The 16,778-nt window shown below is 36.0% G+C and overlaps 1 pseudogene; it reads left to right on the forward strand.

The window, feature by feature from the left end:
• Positions 1 to 3,942: 3,942 nt before the first annotated feature.
• LOC129485819 (large ribosomal subunit protein eL6-like) lies at positions 3,943 to 4,846 on the forward strand (annotated as a pseudogene).
• Positions 4,847 to 16,778: the final 11,932 nt, after the last annotated feature.

Below are 16,778 nucleotides of genomic sequence, written 5' to 3' on the forward strand. Positions count from 1 at the left end.
AAGGAAAGAAAGAAAGAAAGAAAGAAAGAAAGAAAGAAAGAAAGAAAGAAAGAAAGAAAGAAAACCTAATGCCATAAGTGATATCCATCATTTTATTTTTTATTTATTTAAATAATATAAATAAAAATAAAAGAGTAAAGGGAAGTCCTCTGAGGGGTCTAAGCTGGGTAAAGATGTAATAAGATTTGTTTTCTTAATTTCCTTCCCTTCCTTCCTTCCTTCCTTCCTTCCTTCCTTCCTTCCTTCCTTCCTTCCTTCCTTCCTCCCCTTCCTTCCTTCCTTCCTTCCTTCCTTCCTTCCTTCCTTCTTTCCTTCCTTCCCTCCCTTCCTGCCTCCATCCCTTCCTCTCTCTCTCCCTCCCTTCATTTCATTTTGCCTGTTTGTGTATTTTGTAAACATTCTGACTGCTCTGTGGAGAATGAACGGTAAGAGGTGTCTGAAGCAGATCTGGCAGGAAGCTATTGCAATCCCTTCTTTGTGGTTCTACCAGTTCCTGACACACAGTAGTGCTTGATGCAGTGAACGGTTAAAAGCAAGAGCAATTTGATGATCTTGTAATGCTGTTTAACAACAGCACACCAGTGTTTGCCTTCTTGAGGCACAACGGCTCTTCCAGACAAACAAATAGTGAAAATGAGATGCAGTGTGTGTTATTGCATGTGTTTCCCACTACAAAACACTCCATAAGGACATGGACTTTTGTTGGTTTTGTTCACTGACATATCCCAAGTGCCTGGGAAAGTTTATGGCACTTAGTGGGTGGGCTCAATTTATTTTCAATGCAACTAACATTCATTAGTTGAATTAATGAAAGCATATATTTTTGCCCTCTTATTTTCTAAACCTTCTTTCCATTGGCTTCTGACAACTTCTTTAATTTACCAAATGGAGCTAAAATGGGTACAAATGGTAGGAAAGTTATTGGAACAATACCCTGCCTCCCAGCCCATAATAGTGATACGCTCCCCACAATAGCTAGATCAAGTCTCACAGCGTCCTTTGCATTTGTGTATTAAGGCTTCTGTTAGCTTAGCTAATGAATAAATGTGTTTATTTTTCATATTTTATTGTTTTTATTTCAATGACTATTTTCTTTTTTCTTCTATTGTTTTTAACAACCTTTCCATAAATCTCTCTCCTAGGCATTTTCTAAGATTCTTCTCTTCCTTGTTTTTAATTTCCTTCCTCCTCTTCTTCCTCCTCCTTCTCTCCCACTTCATTTTCCACTCCCTCCTCTCTTCCTCTCCAGTCAAGGCCAGCAGCTTCAAAGAGACTTGATTAGTTCCATATTTTCATTAGGAAGACTTTTTTAGAAGTAGTGATTACAGAGAAAACCAAGGCTGCACATTGTTAATATGCTTCATTCTGTTTGGAGCTTTGCTAGAAATGTTTCTTGTTTAATACTAATAAATCTAACTTTAAGCTTGGGCAACTAGCAAAATCAATTACGTAGAAGATGTCAGCAGGTAAACAGTTTTATCTTAAAATAGCAACATCTATAGTGTAACTACTGTGTGCAGGGTATTATATTCAAAATAATTGTGTATGCTTATGAGTTTAATTTTAATGTTCACTTCTTTGTAACTATCATTTTTAAATTTAATTTTTTTGTTTGTCATCACCTACAAATAGGAGACATTGTATCTATTTTAAAGGCACAACTCATATAGGTAAATGTAACACACACTCATGTGTGTACACTTAGAGACATGGCCTTAAAAAAAGGAAAAATTGAGAGTGAATAATATCAAAAGGACAGAAAAAGAGAGAATAAAAATATTTGAAAGGCCAGAATCATTTATTTAGGGAAATAGTTTTTGAATCTGATTTCTATAATAATTAGTGGATGTTGAAGATGGAATTATTTAATCTTTCAGGGTAAAACTTATCAGGTGTCAGTAAATTAAGAAGTGGATCATGAAGCTACTGTCAAAGATAATTAGTAGATTATCAATTTTATAAGCCACATGGCTACTACCATGAGGCTTGGTAGGAGTGCTTATCAGGGAGCAAATGGACAAAATCTGAGGGGACAAAATACATGGATCACAGGGGACCAGCAAGGAAGAAAGTTATCCATTCCAGGAAGGAGGCAGCTGTCTAAATTGGTATGGCCAAGAGACACATTTGGACTTTGGTTCAAGCCAAGCTGATGTTGCTACTTGGGGCTATTGATTTGAGAGAAGAGGGTGTGGTATCAGGAGGATTCATTGATCAGCCATGTTCAGATGCTCTGGCACCTCTTCCTGAGAAGAATACTAGAAATAGTCCCGGGGGAAAGAGGGAAGAGGAGCAGAGGGAGAGGTCTGTGTATCTACTTATGAGATGGGGCTTAGGCCTGGACACTACTCCAAACCAAATCTAAAATAAACACTAGCAATGAAGGTGGAAATTTAGTAGGATATAATGATCCAAATTAATATGGATCATGCAGAGAAGCTATAATTGATGCTCTCACAGGTAATCTGGGATTGAATCTTTGTCGCCACAACTACCCTATAAACATATTTTGTCTAGAAATAGCACGCTGTTTCCAGACTCCTTTCAGCAGTAAAAAGGAGACCCACATATTTAAGCAGCTCTGATTTGCATCAGAGTGGTGCTCTGCCTTCAACCAGATGGTCATTATCATTTGCAGGTGGCCAGGGCTGCCAAACACAGAGGCTTGATATTTCTCTCATGAAAGGATTGTTGTAGAATCAACCATAAGCAAGTGCACAGAGGGAGACTGTTATTCTTTGACTAAGCAGTATGGTTGCAGTGGGGAGAAGTTTGGGACGGGGGCTGGAGCTAGGAGGTCCAAGAGTGGGGCCATGAGTGGATGAGAAAGGAATGTGATGTGGGAGATGAACAGATTTGAAGAAATAAACTCTCATCTTCCCACAGTGATTGGGCGAAGCTGTGACTTAAAATTCCCCTCCCAAAAAGACACGGTGAGGGTAATTACACCTTAAACAAGAGGGAACACACATCCCCAGGGTGCAGAGGACTGAGAAATCTCCTTCGTATCATCCCAGGCATTTGTCCCAGAATGAACTTCCTTTGTATCCTCAAACCGAATTTCTGTCTTAAAACCCCAGTCTATGAGAGGACTAGGATCTGGAAAAGTTTCTGAACATCTCTCGGAAAAAAATAGTGACATTAAAGAATTGTTATAACCTTCAGTTATGTCTCTCAAAACTGAAGATTGTTAAAGCTCTTTATATAATCTGATGAAAAGGTAAAGCAGGCAGCTAATTTCTTCCTTGCAGTGGGGGGGGAACAAAACAAATTCTTCCTTAAACTTAACATAAGGATGACTTTCAGCCTTCTTTATTGTGAAATATCACAATTGATCTTAGCCAAGAGGCCAGGAAGCAACATGAAATACACATACAAATGAATGTATATATTATGTGCATTTTGTACATATACATACATGTGTTTATGCATGCATAGTCTAAATAGTAAAAGTGCTAACACCTATTATCCCCACCCTTAAGAAACAACTTAAGAAATAGAATATTGTTCAGAGGTCACCTCTATCCTGAATTGTTCACAATTCATTTGCTTATATGTACCATATGTATATATCTCTTAGCAATAAACTACTTTGCATTGTCAATTTTTTACTTTAAGCATTTAAAGAAAATGCTTTAGTATGAATTCTTTTGCTGAACATTATGAGCATTTTTATTAGTCAACATTATGCTTTTAAGATTCATCCATGTTGATGCCTCTAGCTGTGATCCCTTCCATGTCACAGTTGCTTCACATACCATGCTGGGAATACATTGTCTCCTGTTTACGCATTCCCATGATGGACATTTGGCTTATTTCTTTTTTGTTATGGTTATGAAGAATAATGCTGCTCTGAGTATTTTCTTACACGCTTCCTTGTGTTCATGTGAAATATTTCCTCGTAAGCTAAGGGTCAAATTGCTGGTCACCTTTTCCCATCTTGCAAGATGGCGGGTGAAAAAGTTGAGAAGCCAGATACTAAAGAGAAGAAACCCAAAGCCAAGAAGGCTGATGCTGGTGGCAAGGTGAAAAAGGGTAACCTCAAGGCTAAAAAGCCCAAGAAGGGGAAGCCCCATTGCAGCCGCAACCCTGTCCTTGTCAGAGGAATTGGCAGGTATTCCCGATCTGCCACGTATTCCAGAAAGGCCATGTACAAGAGGAAGTACTCAGCCGCTAAATCCAAGGTTGAAAAGAAAAAGGAGAAGGTTCTTGCAGCTGTTACAAAACCAGTTGGTGGTGACAAGAACGGTGGTACCCAGGTGGTTAAACTTCGCAAAATGCCTAGATATTATCCTACTGAAGATGCGCCTCGAAAGCTGTTGAGCCACGGCAAAAAACCCTTCAGTCAGCACGTGAGAAAACTGCGAGCCAGCATTACCCCGGGACCATTCTGATCATCGTCACTGGACGCCACAGGGGCAAGAGGGTGGTTTTCCTGACACAGCTGGCTAGTGGCTTGTTACTTGTGACTGGACCTCTGGTTCTCAATTGAGTTCCTCTACGAAGAACACACCAGAAATTTGTCATTGCCACCTCAACCAAAATCGATATCAGCAATGTAAAAATCCCAAAACATCTTACTGATGCTTACTTCAAGAAGAAGAAGCTGCAGAAGCCCAGACACCAGGAAGGTGAGATCTTCGACACAGAAAAAGAGAAATACGAGATTACGGAGCAGCGCAAGATTGATCAGAAAGCTGTGGACTCACAAATTTTACCAAAAATCAAAGCTATTCCTCAGCTCCAGGGCTACCTGCAATCTGTGTTTGCCCTGACAAATGGAATTTATCCTCACAAATTGGTGTTCTAAATATTTTAAGAACCTAATTAAATAGCTGACTACAAAAAAAAACAAAAAACAAATTGCTAGTCACAGGGTGTATATTCCTTTGTTTTACCTGACAATGCCAAATTGCTTCCTAAGTGGTAGTTCAATTTGTATTCCCCAAAGTGGTGCATGAGTTACCATTGATCCACATTTAATAAATTCTGTTTTCATCCACACTTAATATTGACAGATTCCTAATTAATTTTTCAATCTGCTGTGTACAATAGTATTTCATTATCATTTAATTTGCAGTCTCTTGATTATTCTACATCTTTTATTATCATAAGGCTGAACATCTGTTAGTATCTTTGTCATAAACACATTCTCCTATATTTTGCCTAAAAGTTTCTAAGATCGACTTTTTATATTTAAGCCCTTGATTGCTTATCTACTTTTAATTTATTTTTTTTACTCACCCTTCAAATTCCACATTAAAATAGCTCAGAGTGAAACTTTAGAATTCAAACATCATATCAATAGTCTTTATCAAACTTCTAAACAATGCATCAGTCATTTTCTACATTATATGTGCAAAATGGCATCTGGCCTTGGCTTGGTTGCTTGCAGTGACAGGGAGCTCATTATTTCAACAATTACAAAGTTCTTCTTACAGATTTGTTGATTTCTGTCTTTGTGTAAATCCCAAAAATTTACTAGAGTTTTTATTTCTGGAGAAATCCCAAAGAAGACTATGGTATGACTGCAAAAATATCTCTGATCATTACACTTTCCTGTGTTTATATCTCTTGCATCTCTGCCTATCAAGGAGTGGGGACCATTTCCCTCCCCCTTAAATCTGAGCTGGTTTTGTGACTGAGTTTGACAAAGGACCAGATGTGATTGTGTACCAACTATGAGCTTTGGCTTCAAAAGGCTTTTCATGCTTTGGTTGGCTCTCTTGGAACCCATGCCATGCCATGAGAAGAAACACAAACTAGCATGCTGGAAGATGAGAGACCACCTGGACCAGAGACAAGTCATCCTAGTTCTGCCCATCCTAGATCATCAGCTCATAGCTGGCCCAGTTGCTGATTGCCAACATGTGAGAAATTGCAGTGGCAATCACCAGAAACCAGAATTGTCCCATCTGAGATCAACCTAAATTGATCCACAGAATTGAGAGCTAAATAAACTGTTGTTTTGAGCCACTGAATTTTGAGGTAGTTTATTAGACAGCCATAGCTAACTGATATAAAGATAAATTCTCTTTCTACATGGCAATCCTTATACCTATGATGTAAACAATAATTTTATGATGACTTTATTAGAAAAATACCATGTAATTCAATTGTATTTTTTTCCAATTTGATTATACTAATCAGTATTCACGCAATCATGACTGTCTTTGAATGAATATACAATTGTCAGCTAGGAAATTCATGAATCAATATGAAAATAAAATACCACCACAACAATAAAAGTAAAATAGAATTCCACAGATGAAGAATCAAAGCACATGTTCAAAAGCAGTCATATACATATTGAATTTATAGAATTATTTTTAAAATCCAGTGATTTATAAGTAATTCTGAAACTAATCCTATGAAGTAGATAATACTATTATCACCTATTTTACATATGAGAAAACTGAGGCTTAAAGAAAGTAAATAATGTATAATAGTTTACTGAGCTAGGAAGTGGACAGAATACAAATCAAATCTCAAGTCTCTCTGATACCAGAGCCCATGGTCCTTACTACTGTGACAGGAGTTCTCAGCCTTGGCTCCATATTAGAATCATTTTGGGAAGCATTTTTAAATGTCATTTTACAGACACATTCTGAGAAAAATTAAATCAGCATCTCTGGGAGTTTGCAGAGAGATGGGCTATTGGTGTGTTCTTGTTTTTTAAAACTCCTCAAAGAATAGCTGTAAAAAGCCAGGGTTAAACTTCATTTCATTATGTGTTGCACTTACAAGGAAATTGCTCATCCTTCATATTGCTAATCCTTCAATTGCTAATCCTCAATGGCCCTTCATAGCTTAAACTCTGCCCATCTCCAGACTCATCTTGGACCTCATTTCCACGCCATGGATTGTTACTGTTATTAAAATACAGCTTTGATATTCCAAAAAACATCATCCAGCTATGAGATGGATTTAGAATGTACACAAGCACCACTGAATCATGTTGATTCTACACTTGAATGTACCAAAAACTTACTTATATAACCTCAAGTAGGTTCTTTGATCTCACAAAACCACAGCATCCTCACGGACACAATAGGTTTGGAGATATTTTTTATCCAAGACCTCACAGTGTTTAAAAAATATAATAGGATCCTAAAGAGATTCTACAATTTTATGGGAGCTTCTAATTGGCAACAGACTAGCAGCTTCCACTGAAAGCAATCACACAAGGATTCAGGAATCAACGAATTTTCTGTATTTCACTGCCATCTATTGGATTTCAGCTGTATCCAAAATGTTTTTGGTTATTCCCATAGAGATCAATTCACATTAAACAGTCCTGTGCACTTTGGAAATGAAGGCAGGTGCTCTTTTGAGCAAAATAAGATTTTTCCCTATTATCATTTAAGACTAACTAAGCCTACTAAAATAACTAAATATCCCATTTAGGAAATATATCTGGGACCATCTATTCCTACTATCTACAATAGTCAAGTTTCATTTGTCAGGAAGGACTAAGGCTGAATGATAGGATTATGAAAACTAAAAATATCAGCCAAGGAGCTTCTAAGTCAAGATTGAGCTGAAATGTGTTCATTAGATATTCATATATTGAAGTTAATAATAATGTAGGCAGACTTGCCAATACTGATGCATAGATTTTTATTTTTGTGGGAAGATATGCGTAAGGACTGAAATTTCAACAATGGAGAGGATCAAGATTTTGAGAGAAACCATTTTTAAAAAACACTAAATGTATTTTTTTTACATGTGCTAGTATTCTCCAATGATCATCTTCACACAGTTTGACAGTGTATGCAGCAGTAACTTGGAGTCTCTGCCAGAAGACAAACCATAATTATTTTATATTTTCTAGCAGCACATTTCTCAAAATTTTGATACATTCTGAGAACAATTTATTCTTAATTGAAGATATATTGTTGCTAACATTCAGCATCAACATCCTCCAACATCTTGTGAAAAATTCAAATATTGATTGTAAGACTTTTTTTTTTTTTTTTTTTTTTTGTTTTGTTTTGAGACGGAGTCTCGCTCTGTCGCCCAGGCTGGAGTGCAGTGGCGCAATCTCGGCTCACTGCAGGCTCCGCCTCCCGGGTTCACGCCATTCTCCTGCCTCAGCCTCTCCCAGTAGCTGGGACTACAGGCGCCCGCCACCACGCCCGGCTAATTTTTTTGTATTTTTAGTAGAGACTGGGTTTCACCGTGGTCTCGATCTCCTGACCTCATGATCCGCCCGCCTCGGCCTCCCAAAGTGCTGGGATTACAAGCGTGAGCCACTGCGCCCGGCTGATTGTAAGACTTTTATGGTGAATATTTACTTGTAACTTGGTTTTAACCATTAATATTTTACTATATCTGCTGTGTCACAAATCCATCATTCTTTCCATCATGAATCTATTTCGTTTTTATCATTTTATTAATGTAGACGTCAGTACATTCTTCCCTAAACGCTTCTGCATTCTTATCATTAGCTAGAGTTTAATATTTGTTTAATTTTGTCATTTCCTAGATGACTAATAATATTGATCACTTATGTATTGGTCGACTATTCATATATCTCCTTTGTGAAGTGTGATCTAATCCCTTACACATTTTTAATTGGGATATTTGTCTGTTGTTAAGTAGTAGATATTTTAAAAATGCATTTTATTTTATATGACACATACTATATAAATGTAGACTTTATAAAATATGCTTATAAAATATACTATTTTTTAAAATATACTGTTCTTTGTCATGTATCTGTTTTACAGACATTTTCCCCCAAACATGGTTTACAATTTTTCTTTCTTTCTTTTCTTTTTCTTTCTTTCTTTCTCTTTCTTTCTTTCTCTTTCTTTCCTTCCTTCCTTCCTTCCTTCCTTCCTTCCTTCCTTCCTTCCTTCCTTCCTTCCTTCTTTCTCTCTCTCTCTCTCTCTCTCTCTCGCTCTTTCTTATGTTCGTTTTTGTTTGTTTCAGACGGATCTTGCTCTTGCTAAGGCTGGAGTGTAGTGGCATAATCACAGCTCACTGTAGCCTCGACTTCCCTGCTCAGGCAATTCTTTTGCCTCAGTCTGTCAAGTAGCTGGGACTATAGGCACACACCACCATGCCCAGCTAAACAATAGTCTCTGAGAAGTAAAATTTTGATAAAATCAATTTTAAATATCTTTCCTTATTTTCATTGCTATCTGGGATCACGCTAGGATGCTTGTCCACTGCCAAGTCGTGAAGATATTGTTTGATGATGACTTCTAAAGCTTTATGATTTTAGTCTTTACATTTAGGTTGATGATCTAATTTGAATTAAATTTTATGTATAAAATCAGGTAGAGATTGGTGTTCTTTTTTTTTTTTTTTTTTAATGTACGTCCAGTTGGTACAGTACCATTTGTTAACAGACTTTCCCCATTGAATGTTTTGGCATCTATGTCTACAATCAAATGACTTTGAAAGTTTGAGTCAACTTCTGAGTCCTCTTCTCTATTTTATTGAATAACTGTCTTTCTGTTTGTAGTTTTATATGTGTTGAAGTCAAGTAATACGTCTTACAAATTTGTTCTGTTATAAGGTTGCTTTGGATATTCTAGATCTTTTCCATTTTTACATGAATTTCAGAATCAGTTTCTCTATTTTTACAAAACAGCCTCTAGGTATATTACTGGGATTGTGTCCAAATCTATATATATATATTGTGACTGTGGATTGACATTTTAATAATGCTAATATTTTCAACCTTTTGATATATCTTCATTTATTTGTCCTCTTTAATTCCTGTCAGTAATGTTTTATAATTTTGAGCATATAAATCTTCCATTTATTTTGTTAAAATAATTTTTCCTAGGAATTTTGTGCTTTATCATGCTACTTTAAATTGAATTATTTTCTAAAATTTATCTCCCTCGTTTTGTGCTGTCATAATTATGACAAAATTTGACTTCTGTATGTTAACCTTGTATCCTACAATTTTTCTGAATTTACTTATTCATTCTAGTAGTTTTTCAGTAGATCTTATAGGATTTTTGTATGTAAATAATTATTTCACTTTGCATAGTTTTACTCCTCTTTTTTCTGATATCTATGGTTATTATTTATTTTTCTTGTTTTATTGCTATAGTTATGACCATGCTGAATAAAAGTGGTAAGTATATTTGGATTTCTTCTATATAGGATCTTTGTCACTTCTCCCCCATTTATTAATTTATTCAATCATTTATTTATATGAGAATGAACTCAGGGATATTTACTTTATGCTTTGGGTTATAATTCAATACTATTTCATTTATTCTGTTCAAATTGTTTCGTCCTGCTGTTGGAGCTTTTTCACTTGACTCCTGTGCCCTTCATTATATTTCCATCAATGTGGGATTTTTTTAAACATGTCCTTTCTTTGTGGCTTTACAAGATGCTCCAGCTCAGCTTATGTATTTTTCACTCCAGTTGTACAATCATCCATTTTTCTAAGGTGCCCTGTTTTTTTAACTGGAGAATAGTAATAAAAACTGAGATATAGGTATTAGGGTTACCGAGGATGTTCATTGCTACTGATTTTAGGCCTTTACAACTAACAGAAAAAAAAAATGTCTGGGTTTAAATATTAACTTGTTTATATATGCATATCTATAAATACTCATACACAACTATGTCTATATTAACATAACATAGTTCATACCGAGGTTCCAACTCTAATCCATTACCACATAGATCATCTAGCCTTCTCCCCTTTCTTATCTGTAACTTCCCACTTCAAGAGTGAGAAATCTGGCTCCCACACTCCGCCAGCTATTGATTTAATCATTCATTTTCAGTGTACATGCATAGCAGTATCAGAATGGTTGACCTATACCCCCATGGACAGCAGCGTTAGGAACTAGAGTATTTATGTGCTCTACACAGAGTGCTTGTGTGCGGTTCTTTCTGCCTTCAGTCTTGCAGATGCCACTCATTTTCAAAGTAACTTGGATTATCATTTTTCCCCTCATCCCTTCAGTAAGATTGTTTCATACATCTGTAATACAGTTGAAGTCTCTTGTCATAATCTGCATTCCTTCCTGGGATCCACGGATCTCATAAATTATTTTCTTAAATTTGAATACATTAAAGTTCACTCTTTGTGCTTGAAAAGTTCTGTGGGGTTTGACAAGGCGTAATGCCTTATACCCACCATTAGAGTTTTATGCAGAATAGTCTCACCACCCTAAAAATATCCATTTTGTTTCACCTATTTAACCCTTGCCCCTTTCCCCCAAACCCTAGCAACCATTAATCTTTTTACTATCTCTTTGGTTGCCTTTTACAGAATATCATATAAGTGGACTCATACAACGTGTAGCCTTTCAGACCGTTTTTTTTTAACTTAGCAATATGCATTTAAGTTTCCTCAAATGCCTTTTCATACTTGAAAGTTCATTTTTTATATCACTGAATACTGTTCCATTATATGGACTGCTACAGTATGTTTATCCGTTTATCTATTGAAGGAGATCTTAGTTACTTCCAGTGTTTGGTGATTATGAATAATGCTGCTGTAAATATTCACATGCAGGTTTTTTGGTGGGCAAAAGTTTTCAGATCAGCTGAATGAATATGCAAAAACACAATTTCTGGCTCACACTTGTAAAAAACGGATTAACTGTCTTCCAAAGCAGTTGTACTATTTTACTTTCCTACCAGTAATGAATGAGAGTTCTTGTTCCTCCACATCCTTGACAGACTTTGGTATTGTCAGTTTTTTGGATTTTAACCATTCTAATAGGTGTCTAGTGGTATCTGGTAGTTCTAATTTGCAATTTTCTAGTGGCAAATGAACTTAAGCATCTTTCCATATGCTTATTCACCATCTGTATATATTCTTTGTGAGGTGTCTGTGCAAATCTTTTGCTTGTTTAGACTTTTGTTTTCTTATTGCTTAAAGTGTTCTTGGTGTTACTTAGATCAGGTCCTTTATCAGGTATGTGTTTTGCAAATACTTTCTTTCAGCCTGTGGTTTGTCCTTTTACTTGCATTACAGTTTCTTCTGCAAAACATAAAATTTAATTTTAATATAGTTTAACTTAGTATTTTTCATGAATCATGATTTTAGTATTGTATCTAAAATCTCTTCTCAAACTCAAGGTCACACACATCTTTTTGTGTTTTTTTCTAGAAATTTTAAAGTTTTGTATTTTACATTTTAATTTTGATCTATTTTGAATTAATTTTATGTAAGGCGAGGTCTGTGGCTAGAGTCCCATTTTTTCTTTCTGCATATAAACTTCTAATGGTTCCACATCACATTTAGAAAGATACCCTTTCTCCATGAATTGCTTTTGGTCTTTTGTCAAAGGTCCATTGACTATATATGTGTCAATTCTAGACTGTGTATTCTGTTCTGTTGATCTATGCGCCCATTTTTTTCACCAATGCTATACTTTCTTGTTTACTGTAGTTTTTTTGTTTTGTTTTGTTTAGTTTTTTGTTTTTTGTTTTTCTTGAGACAGGGTCTGGCTCTGTCGCCCAGGCTGGAGTGCAGTGGCGCAATCTCAGCTCACTGCAACCTCCACCTCCCGGGTTCAAGTGATTCTCATGCTTCAGCCTCCCGAGCAGCTGGAATTACAGGGGCCCATTATGACACTCAGCTGTTTCTTTTGCATTTTTAGTAGAGATGGGGTTTCAGCATATTGGTCAGACTGGTCTCGAACTCCTGACCTTAAGTGACTTGCTCACTTCAGCCTCCCAAAGTGCTGGGATTACAGGCCTGAGCCACCGCGCCTGGCCTACTGTAGTTTTATAGGAACTATTAAAGTTGGATGGTATCAGTACTCTGTGTTTTTCTTCAGTATTGTGTTGGCTATTCTAGATTTTTTGCCTTTTCATCTATACTAAAAATCAAATTGTTGGTATCTGCAAAATAGCTTTTTGTGATTTTGATTGGGATTGTGTTGAATTTATAGATCAAGTTGGAAAGTATTTATATCTTAACAATACTGAGTCTTCCAAGGCATGAACATGGAACACATTTCTATTTATTTAGGTCTTTATTTCTTTCATCAGAGTTTTACAGTTTTCCACATATATATCCTATATATATTTTGTTACATACATGTACACTAAAGTATTTTTTCAGTACTATTGTGAATGGTATTTTTATATTTCAAATTTCAAGTGTTAATTGATAATGTATAGAAGAACAATTGACTTCTTTATATTAATCTTGCAAACTGAGATTTCCTATCCTTTAGTTCCAGGTAAGCTTTTGGGTTTTGTTGCTGTTTATGATTCTGATGTGTGGTATTTTTATTATTATTCCGTTTTGCCTTGTAATTTCTCCTTTCAACTATGATTATTTAGAAGTGTATTGTTTCATAACCAAATTAGTATTTTTTATATTACTTATTTATTTATATTTAATTATAATGTGTTCAGAGGACATACTCCGGATGCTTTTAATTTATTTAGACTTATTTTGTAGCACAGCATATTGTCTTTCTGGATGACCTGAGCTAAGTAAATCATGTTGCCTGCTGAAGCAACAGTGAAGAGTCATTCCCATTTCCACCCATGATTCACAGGCCCATGAGACCTGGTTACAATAGAAGCAACAATATATACTGGAAGCTGATTTTAAGCATGTATAACTAGTGTAACCGATAGATGTTTTGCAAATAAAGTAATTATTTGGTAGTCTCTTGGAAAAAATAGAAAAAAGGCAAAAATGATCAAAGTTAAGATTAAAACAATTCCTCCAGATATTAAAAATATTCTGAGGAGCTATTTTAGAAAACTTTTTGAATAAACTTGAAAATTAAATGAAATAGACAAATTTCTAGAAAAGAATCACAGCTTACTTATATTAACAAAATAAAAAGGGAAAGTTAAATAGTCCAATATGTACTACGCATTGGAACTCAGAATTAAAAGCTTTCCTAAAAGAAAACTCACCAGTGGATTTTAAGCTATAACATTTATATAACACAATTTTATTAAGATTTTTTAAAGTACTAATGTTTTCTAAATTATTTAGGAAGCCTAATAATCTTTATGTCAAAATCTGATAGGGCTTTTCTTTTTAAAATTTTTTTTTAGTTTTTAGTTTTTTGGGGCATATAATAGGTGTATATATTTATGAAGTGCATGAGATATTTTGACATATCTATGCAGGCATAGAATGCATAATATTCACACCAGGGTAAATGGGATATCCATCACCTCAAGCAGTTATTCTTTTTTTAATTTAATTTAATTTAATTTAAAGTTCTGGGATACATGTGCAGGATGTGCAGGTTTGTTACATAGGTAAATGTGTGTTGTGGTGGTTTGCTGCACCTATCAACCCATCATCTACTTATTAAGCCCTGCATGCATTAGCTATTTAACCTGATGCTCTCTCTCTCCCCCGCCACCACCGCCACAGGCCCCCACATATATTATCCCCCTCCCAGTGTCCGTGTGTTCTCATTGTTCAGCTCCCGCTTATAAGTGAGAAGATGTGTTGCTTGGTTTTCTCTTCCTGTGTTAGTTTCAAGCAGTTACTATTTGTGTTACAAATAATCCAATTTAAACTCTTTTAGTTATCTTAAAATGTACCATTAACTTATTGACTATAGTCACCCTGTGGTTTTATCAAATAGAATATCTTATTCATTCTTTCTATTTTTTGTACCCATTAGCCACCCCCACTTGCTCCCATCCCTCCATGCCCACCCCTCCGGTATGCTTCCCAGCCTCTGGTAACTATCCTTCTACTCTCTATCTTCATGAATTCAATTGCTTTAATTTTTAGCTCCCGCTAATAAGTGAGAACATGCAAAGTTTGTATCTCTTTGCGTGGCGTATTTCATTTAGCATCATGACCTCCAGTTCCATTGATGTTGTTGCAAATGACAGGATCTCAGTCTCTTTTATGGCTGAATAGTACTCCATTGTGTATATGTACTACATTTTCTTTATATAATTGTCTGTTGATGGACACTTAGGTTGCTTCCAAATCTTGGTTATTATGAATAGTGCTGCAATAAACATGGGAGTGCAGATATCTCTTCGATATACTGGTTTCCTTTCTTTGGGGTATATACCCAGCAGTGGGATTGCTGAATTTTGTAATACCTTGATTTTTAGTTTTTTGAGGAACTTCCAAACTGTTCTCACATGCCACACTCTCCTGGTCTGTAAGATTTCCTCTGAAAAGTCTGCTGCCAGATATATTTGAGCTCTGTTGTATGTTATTTGTTTCTTTTTTCTTGCTGCTTTTAGGATCCTTTCTTTATTTTTTACTTTTGGGAGTTTGATTATTCAATGCCTTGAGGTTGTCTTATTTGGGCTAAATCTAGTTGGTGTTCTATAACCTTCTTGTACTTGAATATTGATTCTTTCTCCAGGTTTTGGGAAGTTCTCAGTTATTATTCCTTTGAATAAGTGTTCTACCTCTATCTCTCTCTCTACCTCTTCTTTAAGGGCAATAACTCTTAGTTTTGCCCTTTTGAGGCTATTTTCTAGATCTTATAGGTGTACTTCATTCTTTCTTATTCTTTTTGCTTTCATCTCCTCTTTGTATTTTCAAATAGCCTTTCTTCAAGCTCATTAATCTTTTTCTTCTGCTTTATCAATTCTGGTATTGAGAGACTCTGATGCATTCTTCATTATGTCATTGGAGGCTGAGGAGGGTGGATCACTTGAGGTCAGGAGTTCAAAACCAGCCTGGCCAACATGGTGAAAACCGTTTCTACTAAAAATAGAAAAAAATAAGCCACGCCTGGTGGCGGGCGCCTGTAATCTCAGCTTCTTGGGAGGCTGAGGCAGGAGAATTGCTTGAACTTGGGAAGTGGAGGCTGCAGTGAGCTGAGATCACACCACTGCACTCCAGCCTGGGTGACGGGTCAAGACTCCATCTCAAAAAATTAAAATAAAAATAAATAAATAAAATACTGTGGGAAAATTTCTTTTATCATAACTTAGTATATCTGGTGAAAATATCCTCAGTTCCAACCACTGGGATCAACAATTCCCCTCTGGCTAGCACTGGTCTAAGTGCTTCCTCTATGGGCATCGGCTGATGCAGTCATATCTGCATTAGGGGGGAACCCAAGCCCAGTAACACTGTGGCTCTTGCAGGCTTATAGAGATACCTCAAGTTTGTAATGTAGAAATCCTGCCTGAGTTTCCAATCTGCTGGCTTGTCTTATGGATTTGGACTCAAATTGCATTAGCTCTTACCTCAATTTTCATCCTATCTGCTCTATAGATTCTAAACTTGTCAGCACCACTTTTGCTTAAGCCAGTCCTTAAGACAAATAAATTCTTTCCTTCCTTCCTTCCTTCCTTCCTTCCTTCCTTCCTTCCTTCCTTCCTTCCTTCCTTCCTTCCCTCTTTCTTTTCTCTTTTCTTTCTTTCTTTCTTTCTTTCTTTCTTTCTTTCTTTCTTTCTTTCTTTCTTTCTTTCTTCTCTCTCTCTCTTTCTTTCTTTCTTTCTTTCTTTCTTTCTTTCTTTCTTTTTCTTTCTTTCTTTTTCCTTCCTTCCTTCCTTCCTTCCTTCCTTCCTTCCTTCCTTCCTTCCTTCTTTCTTTCTTTCTTTCTTTCTTTCTTTCTTTCTTTCTTTCTTTCTTTTCTTTCCTTCCTTCCTTCCTTCCTTCCTTCCTTCCTTCCTTCTTTCCTTCCTTCTTTCCTTCTTTCCTTCTCTATCCATCCTATTGGTTTTATTTTTCTGGGGGACCCTGACTGGTACAACTACTTTAATAATCAAATACATGTCTAAGTTTTCATGACCTTGAATTAATCAGTAATTTCTCAGCTGTGGCTTTAAAAGCACAAGTGACCATGGAAAAATAGATAAATTTGACTTTATTA

This window comes from Symphalangus syndactylus, chromosome 7 (genome assembly GCF_028878055.3).
Source record: "Symphalangus syndactylus isolate Jambi chromosome 7, NHGRI_mSymSyn1-v2.1_pri, whole genome shotgun sequence".
In the NCBI taxonomy this organism is placed as follows: domain Eukaryota; kingdom Metazoa; phylum Chordata; class Mammalia; order Primates; family Hylobatidae; genus Symphalangus; species Symphalangus syndactylus.